The sequence below is a fragment of the Bos indicus x Bos taurus genome, chromosome 23 (assembly GCF_003369695.1).
Source record: "Bos indicus x Bos taurus breed Angus x Brahman F1 hybrid chromosome 23, Bos_hybrid_MaternalHap_v2.0, whole genome shotgun sequence".
In the NCBI taxonomy this organism is placed as follows: domain Eukaryota; kingdom Metazoa; phylum Chordata; class Mammalia; order Artiodactyla; family Bovidae; genus Bos; species Bos indicus x Bos taurus.
In genome coordinates, this window is record NC_040098.1 from 46603369 (window position 1) to 46620116 (window position 16748).

General features: G+C 45.4%; 1 pseudogene; it reads right to left on the reverse strand.

Annotated features, from left to right (window-relative positions):
* Positions 1-2306: 2306 nt before the first annotated feature.
* LOC113881506 lies at positions 2307-3550 on the reverse strand (annotated as a pseudogene).
* Between the last annotated feature and the right edge of the window lie 13198 nt (positions 3551-16748).

A 16748-nucleotide genomic window follows, 5' to 3' on the forward strand; every position in this document is an offset into this window, starting at 1 on the left:
CAAGGAAATCCAACCAGTCCATCCTAAAGGAGATCAGTCCTGGGTGTTCATTGGAAGGACTGATGTTGAAGCTGAAACTCTAATACTTTGGCCACCTCATGCCAAGAGTTGACTCATTGGAAAAGACCCTGATGCTGGGAGGGATTGAGGGCAGGAGAGAAGGGGACGACAAAGAATGAGATGGCTGGATGGCATCACATACCCAACGGACATGAGTTTGAGTGAACTCCAAGAGTTGGTGATAGGCAGGGAGGCCTGGCATGCTGCGGTTCATGGGGTTGCAAAGAGTCGACATGACTGAGCGACTGAACTGAACTGAAGTCTTTTAAAATCACCATCAAGCTTTTGTTGTTTAGTCACTAAGTTGTGTCCAACTCTTTTGTGACTCCATAGACTCTAGCTCGCCAGGCTCCTCTGTCCACGGGATTTCTCAGGCAAGAATAATGGAGTGAGTTGCTGTGTCTTTCTCGAGGAACTTTTTTTTTTCTGCTGGTCTTATGAGATCCCCATCAAAAGCTAACAAATTGGAAATATTAGAAAGAAGTTCTAGCCTTGTGTTTCCATTCTGTTACCATTTGATGGTGCTAATTGCTATCTTGGCTAGGTGGATGGGGGCAGTTTCAGAAAATTGCACTTGGTTTTTCCCACTGAAGGCTCTTATCTCTCAGGCCAAAGACCCAATGTGAAGGTTTTGCCAACTTCTGAGAATATCTGTCACTATTGTATTGGAGGTCTGGGGAAATGACCACTGGCTGGTCTATGGACCTGTGCGATCCACTGTGAGCCTCCAAACTATGGGCAGTACTCTCAATAACTTGGTGGCCAGACACTCACAGCAACAGAGCGAGGGGGCCGTGATGGTGCTTCAGGTCTCCACGTATCAGTGCCAGTCCCACCAAGTCTCCAAATATTTGACATTTCCCTCCCCAGTGAACAGTTCGCTGAGTCCTTAGGTTCCTCTGCAGAAAGACCCAGAGCACTGTGGCTGTGCCCCCTTGCCCTGGCGTTGCAAGATCCTTCTTCTCACCCGGGGAGCTCAAGGTGGTACACTGGGTGGGCTATCCTGACTTTTACTGGGGTGCCTGCCATTAGCCTTCTGATTATCCATTCTCAGTTTCTTCTGATGGCATAAGTTGCGTAGTATCCTTGTTGACATGTATTTTGCCCCTAGGGCCATGGTCTTTTATTGTGCTCAGTCGCTTCAGTTGTGTCCGCCTCTTTGTCACCCTGTGAACTGTAGCCCACCAGGCTCCTCTGTCCATGGGATTTTGCGGGCAAGAATAGTGGAGTGGGTTGCCATTTCCTCCTCCAGGGCATCTTCCCGACCCAGGGATCGAACCTGCATCTCCTTCGTCTCCTGCACTGGCAGGTGAGTCTTTACCACTGAGCCACCTGGGAAGGTTCAGAAGAAACTAGAAATTCAAAGACCCAGCATCCGCGCAGATATGTTATCCTTTGTGTCAGAGCCCCATGCTTTCCCAGGCAGTTTAGCCTTCTTTGGGATCAGATGATTCATCTGTGGGCTGGGTCCTCAGCTTTCTCTGGGCTCCACTGCAGATGAGAGTTTCTTGGTAAAGTTCTCTGGCTTTCAATCCAAGACTTCAACTGCCTGGTCATTGCGTCCAGCCTTTTATCTTCTTTTTTTTGGAGCAAAGTGAAAGTGAAAGCATTCGTGTCTCAGTTGGGTCTGACAGCCAGCCAGGCTCCTCTGTCCATGGGATTCTCCAGGTAAGAATGCTGGAGTGGGTTGCCATTCTCTTCTCCAGAGGATCTTCCAGACCCAGGGATCAAACCTGGGTCTCCTGCAAAAAGAGCTTAATTATAACCATTCCATGGATTGTCTTTGCAGTTACAGTTCTCTCATGCTTTAAAAAAAAAATTGTAGTAACATGTACATAACATAAAATCACATTAACCATGCTGAAGTATACCATTCAGTGGTATTCAGTACGTTTACAATGCTGTGCTGCAGATCTCTAGAACTTTTTCATCTTGTAAAGCTGAAACTCTGTACCCATTAAACAACAGTCTCCATTCCTTCCTTCCTCTAGCCCCTGCCAACCACCATTCTATTTTTGTCTCTATGAACTTGATAGGCTAAGCACCTCTTGTAAGTGAAATCATATAGTGTTTGTCTTTCTGGCTCATTTCACTTAACATAATGTCTTCAAGGTTCATCCACGTTGGCGACTGTGTCAGAATTTCTTTTCTTTTTCAGGCTGAATGATATTCCATTGTGTACACATAGTGAGTTTTGTTTATCTATTCATCTGTTGATGGACACCTGGGTTGCTTCTGCCTTGTGGCTACTGTGAATAATCCTGCAAGGAACATGGAGGTGTGACTATGCCTTTGGTACCTTGCTTTCAGTTCTTTGGGGTAGATACACCCAGAAGCGGAATTGGAATCAGCTACCATACTATTTTCTATAGTGGCTACATCATTTTACCTTCCCACCAACGCACAAGGGGCCCAGTTTCTGCACATTCTCACCAAAATTTGCTATTGCTGGTTTTTTTTTTAGAGTCAACATCTTTTTTTTTTTTTTCTGATGTCTGATCTTATCTGTTGCTCTTAGGACGTCTCGTTTTTGACTGGTCTCAGACTGGGCAGCAGGAGCTCTCAGAGACGACAGCCCCCGTCTCTTGGCAATCTGTTCCAGGTGTTTTCCTTTGACCTTCATTCTCTTGGCCAAAAATTTAGCGTCTTCTGAAGCCTCCTCCTTAATTTTCTTGGTATGATGCTTCTTCAGAGTAAAACACCAACATGGCAGGACACACGGAGTAACAAGATGCTGAATCCTTACCTTCTTTGTTTAGGGGCTTTTTCATAGCGTATTTGTGGACATTACCTTCTTTAAAGAGATTGAAAAGCGTGTGGATTTTGCCATCTCTTTGGGGGTTTCCCAGGTGGCACTAGTGGCAAGGAATCCACCTGCCAATTCAGGAGATGTGGGTTCAATTCCTGTGTTGGGATGATCCCTTGGAGTAGGAAATGGCAACCCACTCCGGTATTCTTGGCTGGAGAATCCCATGGACAGAAGAGCCTGATGGGTAGGCTACAGTCCATGGAGCCACAGAGAGTCGAACACGACTGAGCAGCTAAGCAGCAGCAGCAGCAGCTAGTTCTCTTGGGTCTCAGGTGACGAGACACAGTGTATCACTGTGTCCAGGAACATCCTTCTTGCCCCCCTTTTTTACGATGACCGGATTGAGAACACTCAGATTGGCATCCACAATGCAACCCTGTACAAATGTGCGCTTTCTTTCTCCAGTCCCCTTCGGTGTGTAACAGGAATGCCCCTGACCAGCAGCAGGCAGACTCAGCCACGGATCATCCTCTTCACGGGGAAAATCCGCTCCATGGGGAGACCCTGTTTGTCATTCCCACCCCCGATTCGGACCTAATAATCTTCCCTTCTTCACCCACAGTGTCAGCAGCAGCCTCTGTGGCTGTATGCTTGTCCTGGAAAATACGAAGTTTTTCATCCATTGTCCACTTCAATGAGCTTCTGGCAGCCAGTGGTTGGGAAAGAGATGTTGAGCTTCATTCTGAGGCAGCCGTCCATGTCTGAGGCCCCACAAAAAAGAGTGAAACTGGTCACCTTAATGGATGTGAAGTGTATCTCTTTGTGGTTTTGATTTGCAGTTTTGTAATGATTAGTGGGAGAAGGCGATGGCACCCCACTCCAGTACTGTTGCCTGGAAAACCCCATGGGTGGAGGAGCCTGGTAGGCTGCAGTCCATTGGGTCACTAGAGGTCGGACACGACTGAGCGACTTCACTTTCACTTCTCACTTTCATGCATTGGAGAAGGAAATGGCAACCCACTCCAGTGTTCTTGCCTGGAGAATCCCAAGGACGGGGGAGCCTGGTGGGCTGCTGTTTATGGGGTCACACAGAGTCGGATATGACTGAAGCAACTTAGCAGCAGCAGCAGCAACGATTAGTGATGTTGAACATTTTTGCATGTGCTCACTGGCCATTTGTATAAATTCTTTGGAGAAAAGTCTAAGTCCTTTGCTCAGGTTTAAACTGCTTTGTTGTTGTTGAGTTGTAACGACTCCTGGTACTTTCTGGCCCAATCGAAAGAGATTGAGAGCCCACATATCATATGTTTTTCTTAACTTTATCCTTCCATTTGTTTTTCTTGGCCCTAGAGTTCAATTTCTAGGAATCTAATCTAAAATTCTCCAACATCGCCACAAAGATTGATGCTGAGGGATGTTCACATGGCATTGTTTGCAACAGAAATAGAAACAACCCAAACGGCCATAAATAAGGAGCTGGCTGTGCAAATGATCATGTGTTTGTACTATGGAGAGCTATGTGGTTGTAAAAAAGACTGAGGTTATCCAAAGTATATGGACAAGGACCGATGTTAGAAACATGTAGATAAATGAAAAAAAGTGTAATATATAACATGCATTCCATTTGTGTTTATGAAATGTATTTAAGCATATAGAGATTACTGCACAATGTAGAGAATGTAGAGTGACTACATTCTCTTATCATAAGTCTTTGTTTGCAAGTAATAAACCCTCTTGAACCAGCTTGAGCAATAAAGGAATTTTTTGAAAAGGCTCCAGATAAGACTTACAGAGGTTCAAAGCCAAAAACCAGCTGTGAAGATGGCTAAGTTATACATGTAACTAGTCATTCTCTTCTCTCTTTGAATAGACTCTCTCTTTCCTCAGCCTGTAAAAATACAGTGACTGCAGAATTCTTAATTTACACCCCCACCATTTAAGAGATAGGTGGCTCCAGAATCTCATGATGCTGACATCTAGTTTCCAGGAGGGAGCTTCCGATTGCCCTCATTTGGATCAAGTGTCCACCGCTGGTCCCGGCAACTGAACTCAATTACAGGGTTGTTATGAACTGGGAAACCTATTAATGTATTTACTGTACACTTGATACCTCATTAATTTCCAAAACAATTGTGAGAGGGTTTATTTTTTTTAATAACAATAATTCTTCATCTCTATTATATAGATGAAGAAACTTAAGGCTCAGAGGCTATGGATTAGACTTTATGCATCAGGATTTAAAAAAAATTTTTATTTTTAATATGGACCATTTAAAAAGTCTTTATTGAATTTGTGACAATATTGCTTCTGTCTTCTGTTTCGGTTTTTTGGCTTCGAGGCGGGTCGGATCTTAGCTCCCAGACCCGGGATTGAACCCTCGCCCTCACTGGGAGGTGAAGCCGTAACCACTGGACTGCCACGGAGGTCCCCCTTTAGGACTTTTGCTCCAAAACCTGTGCTCTTTCCCCTACTTGGAAACCACATCTGGTGACCGGTTATTGGACAGAGGCCATTGCATTTTCTCATTCATTCATTCACATTTACTCATCCATTCATTCATTCAGTATCTATTGAGCTACATGCTCATCTAGGCTCCGCTGAGATAAAACTATGAACAAAAACCAAGTCCTGTCTTCACCATGAAATAAAAAAGGTAATAAGTGATGCATGTGCTAGGTGGTGATAAGCACCATGAAGACAATTAAACAGAGAAAGACCCGCTGATAAAGGAGACCTCCTGCAGGAATAAGAAATTCTGGTGCCATCATCGAAAGCCATCAAGTGGGGCAGTTTTGCCTGGGGTAGAAGGCTCTGTCTCTCTCAACTAATAATAAAACCTCACCTTTGTAGAGCGTCCCAGTTACCACCTGCTTTCGCATTAAATCTCTGATAACAGTGATTTACCTCCTCTGTATCTATTAGCAACACAAAAAATGAGCTTGGCAAAAAAAACAAAAAACAAACTACTCTCAATGTTGGTTAAATGATGGCATCTGCTAAATCCGCTGAACTGTGTAAGAACAATCCTGAGGGCTGGGATTCTGGAAGCTCCCTTCATTCAGGCTCATTGGGGATCAATCCCTTCACCTTTTTCTGTAACTGAGACCTGGCTCCCCTCCTGCCAGGAGGAACCCACTTTCCTTGAGCTCCTCAAATGGCTCTTCTCTGTCCTATACCTTTGGCACCGCTGAGCTTAGGACTGGAGGAAATCTTCCAGGTCCTTGTTTCCACTTTCATGCCGTTTTCCTTCTCTTCTTCCACATACATCCAGCTATAAACCTCATGCCATTATCAGACGATTCCACCCACGATTCCTCTTTGTTGAAGGTCACCTACTGAGCCTGGGGTCACACCCTCATTCTGTGAAGAGGCACACGGCCCCCCTGTCCACCATGGCTATCCTAATTCTTGGTGGGTTCCATGTCCACTTAAGTGATCCTTCCAATGCCCTGGCAGCTCAGCTCCTTGGCCTCTCCTCCAGCAGTCTTACTGATCACCCCACATCGGCTGCTCACTCGCATGTCCATACCCTTAGCTTTGTCGTGGCTGATAACGACAACCCCCACATAACCTCAGTGTTCATAACTCACTCCCCTTCTACCGCTGTCTTCCCAGTGTCTTGCCTCTCGCATTTCCAACTCCAGCAATCCCTTAGCCCCGGTGGGACTTTAACTTATTGATCCCATCATCCTTTTACTTCCTACATTCTCCCCATATCCATTTTCTCCTTCTTATCCAACTCAATTCCAAGGTCATTATTACCATCACTTTTTGCATGACCTCACCACTCTCCTGCCTGTCTCTTGCTCAGTCCTTCCCACCTGGCTCAACCACAAGGCTGCTTAAACCCAATTTCCTGCCTCCTCCACGCTTGTACCCTGGCAGTTAGAAGAAGCTGTTGAAAAGCACCTGACTGTGCAGAATACTTTAAGTCCATGGTGGGCTCCATACACTCCCACTCTCTCCCAGTGACTATTTTGTAGCTTCTCCCACCTCAAGCCTCTTAGCAACTCCTCCTCCCATCAGCTGTCACTTTCAGCTAATGACATACTTCCCGAGTCTCTGAGAAAAGTGAAGTAAATAGAACAGAACTACTACCAGCTCCCACCATCACTTCAACACACCTGAACTTCTCTGGACCTTCTCTCCTGTTGATGTGGATGAACTGACCTTATTCCTCAGGCTAAGCATCCCATCCATCTCTTTCCTGCTGCGGGACACCATGCAAGCAATTCTCTCTGGCTGTTCTCTTATGAACCCATTGCAAAGAAGTTCTCCCCCATAGCGCTACCAACAAGTTTCTTATCCAGGTCACGAATGACCTCATTGTTTATTTCTATTGCTAACTCTAGTAACTCTTGTTCGTGGCGGTGGTTTAGTTGCTAAGTCTTGTCCTACTCTAGAGAACACATGGACTCTAGCCTGCTGGGCTCCTTGGTCCATGGGCTTTTCCAGGCAAGAATACTGGGATGGGTGGCCATTTCCTTCTGCAGGGGATCTTCCCGACCTAGGGACTGAATCCATGTCTCGTGCATTGCATACGGATTTTTTAACACTTAAGCCACCAGGGAAGCCCTGAATGGTTTAATTAAAAAAAAATTTTGACTCAAAGATGTATACGTGAATTGATTAAAAGAAAATGTATGCATGAATCATGTGTGCAATAAAAAACTTTATATGCAAATATACCTTTGCGTATAAAGTAAGCTGGTTTCAACCTCTGTCTCATCAAACTCTCCATCCACTGGAAGAAGCGCTTGACTCAGAAAACTTTGAGTATCACCCCCAAGATAACTATGGTTGTTAAAGAGTTTGTTTTGACACAGCGCTTCTCATATTTTACTGTTCAAACACATCGACTAGGGATCTTTCTGGGATCCAGATTCTGGATCAGTAGGTCTGGAGTCAGGGCTGAGAGCCTTCCTGTGGCACTGGCTTCCTGGATGGCAGTGCTGCAGGCCCCCAGAGCACGCGTCGGGTATCAAGGCTTTAGGAAAGCCACACTTGTGGTATTACCCGACAATCCAGGCAGGACCTCTCCTGCCTTCCCTCGCAATCACGTGCATTTACAATTATAGGAGACTTTATACCCGCTAGAAAATCAGAATACGTGTCGTGGAAAATTGGCTGAGTTGCACTGAAATGCATTGGTTAGGCTTCCGCAGACATGATGCCTGAATCTGTGACTGCATTGAGGTTCCAAGAAACGCACGCGTGCGGGTCTCAGGCAAACGTATTGGTTTAAATGAAAATTCACTGGATGAGAGACAAAAATAGGATTGCGGTGAAAACACATTGGATTAAGTATTTTACATAATTCCCGTAAGCAGATGCGAGGAAATAGATGTGTCAGTTTCAGTGGCAGTTCATTGAATTCATTGACATGCTGTTTGTTTTGGTGAATATGTATGAGTTTTGACGAAAATGCATTGCTTGGAAGAAACCAACGAGGCTGGTTCCCATACAGCCCAGTTAGAATGTCCTTCTTAATTTTATGCTGCCATTCCATCTTTGCTCTTTTTTTTAATGAATTCATACTGTTTTTAATGTTCCATATTGCTTATTGTGGCAGTAAATGTAACAATTTTATTTGTTCCTTGAGTTTCTGTATTTATTCTTTGAGCTTCTAATGTAGCAGATAAGTGCATTGAACATGAGGGAATATAAATGTGACTAAAGTGTATATTAGAGTAACTGCAAGATATTTTTTATCTCAAAATATTATTTTTCTGAACCTCTTTTTATATAAAAAGTGCATTCTAAAAAATGCTGAACTAAATCTACAAAAGACTCTGAAATCATAATACTGTACAGATGGAAAAATTTCTGTACTAAACAGAAATATTGGCGGTATTGCATCCAGTAGATATTGTAATTACAGTCAAACTGCACTGCAAAGCAGTATATGGAAGTAAGAAAAGAATTATTGTATAATCTGTACCAAATCAATGTTCTGACAAGAACCTGCATCAGACAGAGTGCCCGTCAGTATATTGCTAATCTCTCTCTCTCTCTTTTTTTTCTTGGCTGTGCTGCATGACGTGTGGGATCTTAGTTCCCCAACCAGAGACTGAACCCGGTCCCTCGCTGTGAGAACACAGAGTCCTAACCACTGGACCACCAGCAAATTCCTGCTGATCCCTCTTGTGAACCAAAGATATAAAAGCAAGAAGGCGAGGAGCAAAGGCTTTTCGTATTGTGACAGTGTTCCAACTCAGCATGGCAGGTACTCAGATGGGTGAAAAGCACCACACCTGCTCAGCCAGTTGTGCAAAGTTATTCTTGATTCAGTGTGAGAATTTAAAGGGCGGAGGGGGGACAGGCAGGGGGGTGTAAATTACAGAGATATAGTCTGTTCGATGTATTTATTTAACTCCCCAAATCCAGCTTGACCAGAGAAGACTGAACAGGAGACGCAGAGATGAGCTAACTGTTATTCCTGGGTATTAAACACACGAGTGCCGTTTTCCTGAGCCAGTTATAAAATTCAAGAGCAGGTCCAAACTGCAGGCTCCACGGCTTCCTGAACTCCAGACTTTCTTACCCTTGTAATTCCACACCCGGAACACAGTCAGTGTTCCGCAAGGACCCACTCTACCTAAGAAAAAAAGACATCACTTTTTCTCTTCTCAAAATCTAACCTTGTATATTCATTTTGAGGAGAGGCATTCTGAAGTATATTGGGGTGATGGATCATGGTATCTCCCATTTACTTTCAAATGGCTAAGGAAAAACTGTTCCTATGCACCGATCTTATATTGTTATCGCCCTTATATTACTTATCTATCCATCGAGAGATGAGCAGAAGTGGTAAAGTAACAGAAGAAGGGTATGTGGGTGTTTGCGTTCAGTTTTTCCAGCTTTTCGATTATCATTTGAGTTTCCTTTTTGTAAATAGTTAGGAGGAGAATACAAGGCCTTGACTGCGTGTGAGGACATAGAAGAAAGGGCTGAGTCTGTCTTGATGTATCACAGGTGCCTGACCTGAGGTGAGTGCTAATAAATACTTTTTAAATTGAAGTGTCTTTATTTGTCAAGAAGGAAGGAAGGAAAGAAAGAGGGAGACAGAGAGAAGTCGTTCTCCACAGTGTGATCTGACTCGTGGAAAGTCAAATTTGAACCCAGAAATCAGTTAAAATGAAGAGAAAGCAGATTTCTGGGGGAAAGGGAAATCTCATCCTGATTGTCTAAGTCCCTCCTCCATTTGGGTACACTTTTCAACCTAGTAAAGGGCATCACCCTGGTGACCCAAGACCTCTTACACAGAAGAATTCAATACTGTTACTGAAGCAGAAGCCCAGGCTGTTGCAAAACCAGGAAAGAACCTAACCTTAAGTGCTCAAGATGCTGAACAACGAGAGCGCTTTATCTCCATGGCAGTCTTCGTGTGACTTATATAGAAACCTACAAAAATAACAGGCCTTCAAGTTTTTCTAAAGTAATGCCTCTGGGGGAATGGAATGCTTGCTGACTTCATGTGCTGGGGGAACAACACAGTTTTCCTTCTATATATTCCCCAGGGGTAAAGATTTGAGTGGCGATAAAAACGCGGCATAGTCACGTTCCCCCGCCGAATGATGGGGGCATAAATTCTTAGACTCGCTCCCCTGGTGGGAATGGATGTTCCTTTGGGAATGGAATGCAGTTCTATTCCTCCTTAGCATGGCCACCTTTCCTCCTGTTCGCCTCTTGGCCCTGGGCCATAGAAATTTTCTCCTTTTGGGAGCGTGTCTTTGTATCTCGGGGCCTGAGGCAGACTGTCTCTCCCATCTTCGCAGAGACTCTGTGGCTCTGTACTAACGGCCTGGTTGCCCCTTCTACATCCCCAGCTCCCTTTCCCACTCAGAGGCGAGAGCCGCCTGGCGCCCGCCCCCTGCCAGCCTCTCTGGTATTCTACACTCGCCCTTTCAACCCTGTGTTCCATGCCTTATCCTCAGATTTCACAGTTTATCTCTAAACTGGGGAATGAGAGGTTTTATCTCATGTTAAAAAATTTCAGGCATCAGCAAGTAGGTGAAGGGCGAGTCCATAGGCAGAGTCCACAGGCTGTGGGTCACTGGCTCATGTGATGCAGTCCCCCCCAGGGTCACGCTCTGTTGAAAACCTTCTTACCAGATGATACCACTGGGCAAACCTCTGCATGTGTGCTAAGTCACTTCAGTTGTGTCCGACTCTTTGCGACCCCGTGGTCTGTAGCCCACCAGGCTCCTCTGTCCATGGGATTCTCCAGGCAAGAATCCTGGAGTGGGTTGCCGTGCCCGCCTCCAGGGGATCTTCCCCACCCAGGGATCAAACCCTTACCTCTCCTGCATAAGCAGGCCATTCTTTACCACTAGCGCCACCTGGGAAACCCTCTGAAGCTCCCCGAATTTCCTCTGGGGGGAAAGAAAATTGAAACGTGCCAATGTGCTCAACTGATTTGAGCATTTTGTCTGGGATGGCGGATTCCAATATAGGAACATGTATCTTTCATTTGTAAATGTACGTGTGTTTCACAGGGCAGGCATGTAATAGAGGAAACGTTACCGATGCTGAAGAATAAATATGTCATTTTCTCCCACCGAGTTTTTCTTTTGTTTCCATTCTTGCAGAGTTTCTCAAATCTTATCTCTGCTGAGAAGCCTGTGCTGGAGGCTCCCAGTCAGGGGAAGGGCGGGTGAGTCAGCCTGAAGCCAGAATTCCACCTCCCCCTGCCCGGTGGTCATGGTGAAAACACAACTCACATTTCTCCAGCTCTTTTCTTCCACCAAAGGGGCCTCACCTCTTCTTTCTACTTTGTCCCCTCTAGGAACTTTCAGCTAACAAATCAGGTTCAGGTGTGGCATCTCAAATCCAAATGTTTGGTTTTTGAAATATTGGTAACATACAGCATTGTGTCATTTCAGGTGTCCAATGTATTGGTTTGAGATCTTATATATTGCAGTTTGAAATTAAAAGACGCTTGCTCCTTGGAAGGAAAGTTATGATAAACCTAGACAGCGTATTAAAAAGCAGAGACATCACTTTGCTGACAAAGATCCTGATAGTCAAAGCTATGGTTTTTCCAGTAGTCATGTATGAGAGAGTTGGACCATAAAAAAAGCTGAGCACCAAAGTATTGATGTTTTTGAACTATGGTGCTGGAGAACACTCTTGAGAGTCCCTTAGACTGCAAGGATATCAAACCAGTCAATCCTAAAGGAAATCAACCCTAAATATTCATTGGAAGGACTGATGCTAAAGCTGAAGCTCCAGTACTTCAGCTACCTGATGTGAAGAGACGACTCACTGGAAAAGACCCTGATGCTGGGAAAGATTGAAGGCAGGAGGAGAAGGGGACGACAGAGGATGAGATGGTTGGATGGCATCACTGACTTGATGGACGTGAGTTTGAGCAAGCTCCAGGAGATGGTGAAGGACAAGGAAGCCTGGCGTGATGCAGTCCATGGAGTTACAAAGAGTCAAACACGACTTGGTGACTGAACAGCAATAATCACTTTTGTGTTAAAATTTTTCCATAGAAAATACACGGACATACTATAAAGTCAAAGGACACAAAATGCAATTTCGCTAGTGGCTCAGTGGTAAAGAATCTTCCTGCCAGTGCAGGAGACACAGGCTTGATCCCTGGTCCCGGAAGGCACCACGTGCCGCAGAGCAACTAAGCCCCTGCACCACGACCGCTGTGCTCTGGAGCCCAGGAGCCACGACTTCCGAGCCCACATGCTAAAGCCACTGAAGCCCACGTGCCCTGGAGCCCATGCCCTGCTACAAGAGAAGCCACCCCAATGAGAAGCCCATGAACCACATCTAGAGAGTAGCCCCTGCTCGCCACAACCAGAGAGAAAAGCCCTCACAGCAGAGAAGACCCAGCACAGCCAGACAAACCACACACACACACACACACAAAATACAAATTGCAAAAATGACCCCTGTCCCTCACTTTTTCCAGGGTCATCCAGCCCCTTGCAAAGACAATACTGCTACTAGGCACTTGTGTTATTTCTAGATATTCCGAGATTTTCCAGACAAATACCTGTACATGTTACTCATGCCCCCTGCATGAGTGGCAGCCTACTATGGCAGAGGGTGCCCGCTGGCTGGCCCAACAGGCGTGGGCATACTCCTCTTGTAACAGCACTCTAGACTTATGTGGGGTGCTCATTGTTGCTCAGCTGAAAACCTTCATTTCACAGGCTTTCCTTTACCTAATTATGTTTGCTTAGTAACTAAGTTGTAGATACTGGAATGGAAGTCCAAGTGTATGTTACACGTCCCCAAATCTTCCTCTTTCCTGCAAGTTGGAGCTTGAGCAACCTTTTGGACCATGAAACAGCCCATTTTGATGACAGAACAAGAGAAAAGAAGCTGTATTCTGAGGTTCATGGAGTCCCCTGAAAAGCCATGACCTGCCTCTCTCTGGATTTTTTTTTTTAATTGGCAAGAGAAGAGAAGCAGCTTAAGCCACTTTTATGAGCCACTGAGCCTGGTGGGCTACCGTCCACGGGGTTGCGAAGAGTTGGACACAACTGAGTGACTAACACGTGAGGTTACTGACACTTGGAGAAAAACTCAATTCTTAACAGACGTGTATTTCTTAAACACTGCTAGTGAGGTTGAATTGAGAACAAAAACATCCATTTTTACGCTTATTTAAAAGAGAAAAACAAGCATGGGGACCTGTAAGAATTGACAGAAGATAAGCACAAAGTCGGACATGACTGAGCGACTTCACTTTCACTTTTCATGTTCATGCATTGGAGAAGGAAATGGCAACCCACTCCAGTGTTCTTGCCTGGAGAATCCCAGGGACGGGGGAGCCTGGTGGGCTGCAGTCTATGGGGTCACACAGAGTCGGACACGACTGAAGCGACTTAGCATCAGCAGTAGCAGCACAAAAGAGCTTTGAACAAAGTTCCAGTAGATGGCAGTATTGATCAACTTTTTCTTAAAAGTTAAAGTTGCTCTTCAAGATTAACTAAAATTTGTTGAAGAAGTTGGATATATCTTACGTTTTCTAAACAGAATTTGAATGTTATACTCAGCCATTAAAGAAGAGCGAAATTCTTCCATTTGCAAAGATGTGGGGGCACCTAGAGGGTGTTATGTTTAGTAAAATAAGTCACACAAGCACAACTACTCCATGTGATCGCTTATGCATGGAATCTGAAAAATGAAACAAACAAGTGCATACAACCAAACAGAAACAGACTCACATAGAGAACAGAGGAGCTCTACGAGTGGTTACCAGTGGGGAGAGGGGTGGTGGAAGGGGAAGATAGGGGTAGGGGAGGAAGAGATATAAACTGCTACACATAAAATAAATAAGCACCAAGGATATATTATATGGCACAGCAAAGAAAGCCATTACTTTGGAATAAATTTACATGGAGTATAACCTAGAAATGGAAAAGGCAATGGCACCCCACTCCAGTACTCCTGCCTGGAAAATCCCATGGACGGAGGAGCCTGGTAGGCTGCAGTCCATGGGGTCGCACAGAGTCGGACACGACTGAGCGACTTCACTTTCACTTTTCACTTTCATGCATTGGAGAAGGAAATGGCAACCCACTCCAGTGTTCTTGCCTGGAGAATCCCAGGGATGGGGGAGCCTGGTGGGCTGCCGTCTATGGGGTCGCACAGAGTCGGACACGACTGAAGTGACTTAGCAGCAGCAGCATAATCTAGAAAAATATTGAATCACTATGTTGTACACCCAGAACAAATAAAATATTGTAAATCAACGATCCTTCAATAAAAAAGAATTGAATGTGTATATTGAATATTGTATATTATGCTGTAAATTGTAAAACTAAGAAACACCTTCAAGAGATAATTACATAAGCAGCAATCACACAGTAACTGTGGACTTAATTAACATTTCTGAGCATTAACAACTTGCTAAGGGATTTGTAATGGACTAAATTGTATCCCCTCCCCACCCCATCCATATGTTGAGGGCTTTATCCCCATTGTGACTTTATTTAGAGACACTTCCCTGGTGCCTCAGACCGTAAAGAACCTGCTACAATGCAGGAGACCTGGGTTCAACTCCTAGGTTGGGAAGACTCTCTGAAAAAGGGAAAGGCAACCCACTCCAATATCCTTGCCTGGGAAATCCCATGGACAGAGGAGCCTGGTGGGCTACAGTCCATGGGGTCACAAAGAGTTGGACACGACTGAAGGATGAACTCTTTCACTTTCTTTAGGGCAATAATTAAGGTGAAACAGGGTCATGGGGAGAGGGGCTAACCTACTGGAAACCGTGTTCCTATAAGTAGAGGAAGAGGGCTTCCCTGGTGGTCCAGTGGTTAAGACTCCAGGAGTGTCCAATGCAGGGGGCACGGGTTTGATCCCTGGTTGGGGAACTGAGATCTCCCACCCCTTGCGATGTGGCCAGAAAGTTTTTTAAATAAATAAACCAGTGAAAGAAGAGGAAGAGACGTCAAAGATCCCTCTCTATGGGCACACGGAGGAGAGGCCATGTGAGGGCACAGAAAGGAGGCAGGAGTCTATCGGGCAGGAACACAGGTTTATAAGCCAGAAGCCAACCCTGCCGGCACCTTGATCTCAGACTTGTAGCCTCCAGAACTGTGAGAAAGTAAATCTGTGTTATTTAAGCCTCCTAGTATGTGGTATTTTGTGTGGCCACCGAGCTGACTCATACAGGCTTCCCTCACATTATCTCTTAAGTTCTCACCACCCTGAGGTAGGAATTATTACACCAGTTTTACCAAGGGGAGCACTGAAGTTCGAAGGGATATGTAGATTGCGTAACACTCTCCCAGGCTTTTCACGTGTTGAGTCTGGGGCTCCCTGACGGCGATGTCCCTGCTGGCTCCACCACGGACAGTGACCGCCACGTGGCTGCAGCCAAGGGTCTGCCTTCCGACTTCACGGCGCTCAACGCAGCCGCAGTGTTGGACTCAGCCGTTCGCCCCCTCTTCTGGACAGTGGCTCCCAGAGTCCACGCTCTCCGGTTTTCCTCCTACCGCTTTGGTTGCTCCTTTCTCAGCTGTGTTCTGCGCGCGTCCCTACATATCCTCGACGCTGAATGCTGCAGGACCCCGGGGCTCAGTTCTTGCGCCTCTTTGTTGTTTATCCGTAAGCACTCCCAGGTGATCTCAACAGGTTCCTGGTAATTGCTACCGCCTCAAACTGGTTCGCCTGCCTCCACGCTTGTGCCCCAAATGGTGACACAGCGGCCAATGCATCCTTGTTAACATATGAGTCAGATCATGTCATTCTTTCGCTCAAATGCCTCCAACCGCTCTCTCCTCTACCTCGGAGGAGAAGCTGAAGTCTTGCTAAGGGCTCACAAGGTCCTTCACTCCGGGTACTTCTACCTCCTGCCCCCAGCGTTTCTCAGTTTCTCTCCCGCCCGGTCTGGTTTCTCTCTCTGTTTCTGCCTCAGGGCCTTTACCCTTGCTGACTTCTCTGCCTGGGATGTTTCTTGAGCCAAGGGGCTTTGGAGTCGCCTTATCCTCAGGACATCCCTGTCTAAGTGGTACATCACTGCTTTCCCAGGCTTCCTAATTCCTCTTCTTCCTTTGTATTTCCCTTTAGCCCATACCGTTGCCTAACATACTACTTTATTTATCTTGTTTATAATCTGTTTCCTTTCTCTCGAACATAAGCTTCATAAGGGCAGAGATTTTGTTCTTTATTTCACTGTTGTAGTCCGCAAATCTAGAACAGCTCATGGTACATGGAAGATACGCAATGAGCAGAGGCTGAATAATGGAAAGAATCACACCATATTGCCTCATCCAGAGATAATTACTAAGAATGAGAACAGTTATTGTGCAAAGAATTCCCAGCAGCTGTCCGTGTCTCACACAGAGGAAAACAAGGAAAGTTAGATGTAAACCACTACATGAAGGATTGGATGAATTTTTTTTAATTAAAAAAATTTTTAAATTAGACTGCAGTTGCTTTACAATGTTGTGTTCGTGTCTGC